The 5,977-nt window shown below is 38.7% G+C and overlaps 1 long non-coding RNA gene across 1 annotated transcript; it reads left to right on the forward strand.

Annotated features, from left to right (window-relative positions):
* Positions 1-1,009: 1,009 nt before the first annotated feature.
* LOC118336513 lies at positions 1,010-3,518 on the forward strand. The gene is made up of 2 exons (XR_004797109.1): positions 1,010-1,637; positions 1,736-3,518. It is a non-coding gene; the product is annotated as an uncharacterized LOC118336513 (long non-coding RNA).
* Positions 3,519-5,977: the final 2,459 nt, after the last annotated feature.

Here is a 5,977-nt window from a genome sequence, read left to right on the forward strand (position 1 = left end):
CCCCTGTGTGCTATTCTACAGTCACACACAATTCTGATACACACTATATCAATAATATCTTCTGTGAATGTCAAAGAGCATGTCTTGGAAACGAAATAAACTGTTCCAATCAGCCTTTCCAAAGTCCTCCATGTGGCTGCTGTTAATGGTTATTAATCTGCTGAGTTTGAGTTGGGTAGAAAGTGTGTATTTGTCCTGAGCCTCTGCAGCTGGTCTGAGAGGAGCTGACCGGATGGACGTTGGAACATAATGGCCTGGCTATTCACCAAAAATAAAGCAGTTTGAATGAAAGGAAAGAGGCTGTCGCAAAGACAGGAAAACAATCAGTGTGGAGGAAACGCACTGCAATGTTATCCTTGTTCTTTACAGAGAGACTTAAGGATAACATTATGTGGTGTTTGTATGTTTTATTGCACCCCTTTGCTTACAGTTGGTAAGTCCTAAAGCAAAAGCGAGAGAGTTTATTTGCTTGAGAGGACAAGCTAAAATATCAGCTAACGTAGCGATATTTTTTAAAACAAACAAGATGGTTAAATGCCAACATTCATTCTGGAACTTACTCATTCCTTCCTGTAGCAACTTGAGAGCTAGCCGACAGAAAATTATGTTACATCCACATCCACAGCACTTAATAAATTTACATTAGTTTACCTCTTTAGAAATGTCAACATGCTGCCTGCATGTTTTTTCAGTTTGTCCCAGCTGCTGTATTGCTGCTTCTAGTCTAATTCTCTCTCAGTTTCTTTCAAGAACTGGTGATGTCAGATAGCATTTGTGACAAAGAAGTAATGTTACTGAATGTAACATACTTAATAGCAACATGTCAGACTGATCAAATCAATGTCTGTAGTAATATTTATATTGTCCAGTCAAAGTGTCCTCACTATGGGTGGGTGTGGGTTTTGTATTGAGCACTGAATGTAACCCTGACATTCAACAAGGCACGTTGCGTCTACGGTTTGGCTTTGTGACCCACGTGTCTTCATATCCCACAGAGAGCGCTTTAGAAGGGATAGCGTTGTTTGATTGGGTATTTTGTACCTAAAAATGATACAAAACGCTCAAAATTTCCTCTAACCTGTCTCTGACTGATTGACTTCTGGCCTGGTGCCACAAATTTATGCACACTGCATTTTATTTTGAAAATTGACCGAATTCTCTATGGCCAACTATTAGCTTGATATGTCAGGACCCTTGAGTATGATGGTATCACGTCAGGAGCTCATTTCAGTAATTTGAATTGAAATTAATGAATTATCCGTAGTGAATTTCATGGCAATGTGGACAAGTAATTGTTACCAAAGTTTTTTTTTTTTTAGAACAGTGAACCAATATATATGGCAACGATGTTTACTTTCTGTTTCTTTACTTTTGCTGCCCTGTAATGTATACACCACACAATTGTGTCTTAATAATGCATTAGCAGCTGTCTTCCTGCTCAGCCCTGGATGAAGTCTAGACACAACTAGACACAGCCTCCGGTGGAGTGTGTTATACAACCATCTAGTTTCAAGCACAGCCACAGCCAACTACCACTGCCTAGGGGCTGACTAGATTGTGTGTGCGCTGGAGAGGGAATGAGAGATAGAGATTGTCAGCATGAGCGTACATGCTGGTACAGCACAAGGTAAGGCGAGGTAAGAAACACTGAACTCTGCAGAATGAAAAAAATCCTCTGCTGTCAAAACAAATAGTTCTTTTGGGCTTCGTCGGCTGACACCCGCCGTCTCTACAGGTCCCCACCCAGTCTGTGATGATGGCAGGGGGCAGGACTCGGTCTGCCAGCGCTGGCTGCCTGCGAAGGTCATGTAGAAGACACCACTGGAGTATAAATCAGGTCAAAGCCTCCAGTTGTGGCCTGCAGGAGAGCATGTTGTTAGAGGAACGCAGCAGGCAGCAGGAGATGAGATTGGCCTCGCTCTCATGTGTGAAAACAAGCTCAAATGTAAACCTTCAGCTACTGCACTTATATATTAGGCCAGTATTGGCCTGAAAAGATATCTGCTTTTAACAGTGTCTGCCTATAGAGGCCAAGAGCAGCTGTGGTTGCTAATAATTCTCATAATTTTCCCTTCCAAAGATATATTATATCAAGGTAATGATTATATTATCTTGTTAGTAGTCAAAAAGTATAGCAGACTGTTTTATGTTGCCGCAGTTTCACCATCTTTCACCATCAACATGTATATTTTTTCTCAGGAGTTGATGTTGAATAAACCAGAGCTGTAAGTGGCCACAGGCAGCGTTCATCAAAAATGCTACTTACACAACTAGTAGAGCTGGTGTCCCATGTACCAAGACTGAGTCCTTGCTGCAGCAGCCCAGGGTTTGAGTCTATCTTCAGCTGTGCTATCCAATAAAGGCAAAAAGGACTTGATACTGACTAGGACACTGATATCTGTTAAACCTTAGTCTGAACATTAGTCTAATGCCTGACAGTCCAAAAGCTGCCAAAGCTTCACAGGGGTTGTGAGGCTTAATTGACTTTAAGAGCTGTAAGAAAACACCACTATATACACAGTCTGCCATTTTTAATTTTTGTAAAGAAAACTAAATGAATTTTTAAAGTTTAGATTAATTGAGATCTAAACATTGAATACCTGAACACAAGCTAGATTCTCAGAGCCTTGTCCTGCATTAGAAAAGTATGCAGTCAAAACAACCAAAGAGCTAATAGCTAACAATGGGCCCATGTGAGGAGAAAAAAGTACATACGTTGTAAAACCTGGTGAGTTATTTCAACTCATACTGTTTGAGGAAACCGATTGCTTTAAACAATAACAATTTAAGCATGAAAGAAATTTGATTTTGAGTAGAAGTAACTCAAGTGTTTATTGTGATGGTAACTTGGGTAAATTAAGTTAACTGTACCAATTCCATTCAGTTAATTGAAGTTATACTCATATGCAGTAACTAATTTAAAATGTTTGAACAGAATTTTTAGTTGAATTTACTCAGTTTTCTTCCATTAAAGCAAATTATTACATTACCTGTCAAAACAGCTGGCATACGATGAACACAATTTATAATAAAAGTATTATGTCAAAATGGTTTTTCATGTGACTAACATAAAATCTTTACACTTTGGGAAATCATTAAGAATTATTTGGTTGCATACTTGGGCCTATGATGATAAACTAAAATTCAAATAAAAATTCTAAGCTATATACAGCATTACAATGCTAAAGTCAACTTCAAAAAACGAGTAAATGGAATAAACTGGAATTATACTGCCAGTTAAAATGCTGCAATACTGAGATGTTACTTCAACAGTTAATTTTTGAGTTAATTTGTTGTGGGGGAATCATTTATGTTAATTTACTTATTTTATTAAGATGTGTTATTAAATATTAACAGGTATTCTGTTCAAAATTAATCCAAGTTTTTACACAAACTTCATGTAGTTATTGCGTTCACTGTTCATTGTACAGTTTATCAGTTCTGTACTATTATTGTTATATGCATTGAATATAATATGAAATATCCATTAAATATGTCATGTCGTTGTTGTGAGTTAATTCTGTGACAGAAGAGGGTTCCCTTGTACTGCTGTAAGTTGTTGTATTTCAGTGTACAGTGAGAGCCTGCTGGTGTTGGTGGAATGTGTGTTGTACATATAGAATGACTTGAGTGTATTATTACTGTATGTGTTTGGCAAATCTGTCATTGACAGTAGAGGAGTTAAAATATGCCTGGAATTAAATCAGCAGCTTGTTGACAGGTCACATGCAGCAAAGCACTGACAGCAGTAGTGAAACACTGCCAACAAGACACACTTGTGTTATTAATAGCAATGACAGCACAGATTCAGTCCCCACTGCAAAGCTAAGCTAAGGATAGGGTATAAGGTTAAGGGCTGATGTTTTTGACATGTGGACTTTCTATGATTACCTCACTAGAAGTTAATACAGTCATGATTTGTGTCTTCTACTATCCATTTTTTTTCTTTTCAAACACTGTGGGAATCCAGAAAGGTACAAAAAGTAATACACTGGGCCTCATGCAAGAACCACTTGTACAAACAGGTTCATTCCTAAGTGGCATGCATAAAGAACTTGTGGCACTCACATTTTTTGTTTTTCTGACAAACCTGCCATGTACAACAACTTTTCCAAAAAGTGATGGAAACTTGTCTGGAGATATTATTATAATGCCTTACTCTAAATTAACTTAGGGTTTAAGTATATAAGACTTAAACAATACAAGGATACAGGGTAATATAATTGTCATCAACAATGCAGGTTTGTATAATGAAATTTAGATTGTAGTTCCCTTTATGCTACTCATAAAAACAAAAAAAACAAAAAAATGGTATTCAGTAACTTTGATTAGTAAGTCATGAAAATCAATCAAAAAAGCTTTCACTATATCCTGAGAGTAGTCCGTGAGACAATCTGTGAAAAAATCTGGTCCTAGTGCTCCTAATGACATTTGCAAGAATCTACCGGGCCTAAACGAAAACAACCAATCAGAATCAAAATCAGGCCCGGTTAATTCTTGCAAATGCCATTAGGAGGAAGAAGGAACCAGATTTTTTTTACAGATTATCTGTTCCCATGTAACTACTGTCAAAAGAGATATGGGAAAGTTTCAGCAAATAATGACCAGCTACTATTCTACTTTTTATTAATTTACCGCTGCAGGCTTTAAAGGAACTGTGTGTAGGATTTAATGGCATCTAGCAGTGAAGTTTCAGATTGCAACTAACTGAACACTGCTCGAGTTCGTATTTGACAACCTGGGAATGAGAATGGGCAATGAAGTGTGTAGGAGAAATTACAGTGGTTGCAAAAAAAACAAAGGGGCCTATCTACATAAGATCCGTAATGTTACTAGAGATCTAGAACTCCATTAGGAACCTTTGAAAGGAACAAAAACCCACTCTGTCATGCTCTGGGTCCAGACTGCTACAGAAATGGATGTTATTTCAGTTGACACAGCTGACGCAAACATGCCAAACAGTGTATGAGTAAGGGATTTCAGATTGAGGGCAGAAAAAGGCTGACCTGAGGAGAGGGTAGATGAGTTCAACATTAATACATGCTGTATCGTATTCAGTGTGACATTACTCACATCCACCTCCCTGGGCTGTTTCTGTTGGAGTCAGATGTAATATCTGAGAAAACGTCCTATGAAGTAAAATTTCCACGTGTGTTTTTACTTAAAGGTCATTAGTGTATAATTACCTGAAAATAAGAATCGTTGTTTTTTGTTACCATTGCTATCAGTCTGATACTTTTTGTTTGTTTAGTAAAATCCTTTAATACTGTGTTTCTGTGTCACAAATAGGATGGTACCCTCTATGTTGGGGCTGTTTGGACTGATGTTTGGCAGATTTTTCTACCAGCATTACATCAACCAAACAATGGCCTTTTTTTTGCGCCAGGGAAGGGTCACTGCCCAGAAATACGTTGGTGAAAAGATTGTCAGATCTACAGAATACAGGTTGTAGTTTAGGGCGGATGTCTGTTGTGAAGGCAGTGACACCGACAGCAGAGAGGAGTGGGGGTGAGCTCTCAGGAGACAGTTGGAGTTCTAATGTCAGGTGTTTACACAGAAAGCTCTGTCTCCCACTGTGTGCTCCTCCACCTGCTCTGCTGGTTAGAGAGAGATTCATCTCCGTTCAGCTGTTGCTCACCAGGAGATGGGTGAAGGAAGCTCTATCCTGCTGCTAAACTCCCCCTCCTTACCCCTACCCCTCCAACAGCTCTCCCCCCTAGAGAGACATTACAAGTAGGTCATATGTGTGTACATGCTTCTTGTGTGTACCACTGGAGAGTGCATTGGTTTCCTCTGTTATTAACGGATAATAGAGGATATACTGGTAAACAGATAAGACCCTATCACTATTCTTCTAGTGATAAGCTGCTGTATGAAGCCTCGAGTTTGGCATTAGGGTCGAAAATTGATTCTCTATGTCAATTCCGTCTTCCTGTCAATACGATCTGTTTCCATCAAAAAAAGACCAGCCGTGTAT

Source organism: Morone saxatilis, unplaced genomic scaffold (assembly GCF_004916995.1).
Source record: "Morone saxatilis isolate NCDOM2014 unplaced genomic scaffold, NCSU_SB_2.0 Contig24, whole genome shotgun sequence".
Lineage (NCBI taxonomy): Eukaryota > Metazoa > Chordata > Actinopteri > Moronidae > Morone > Morone saxatilis.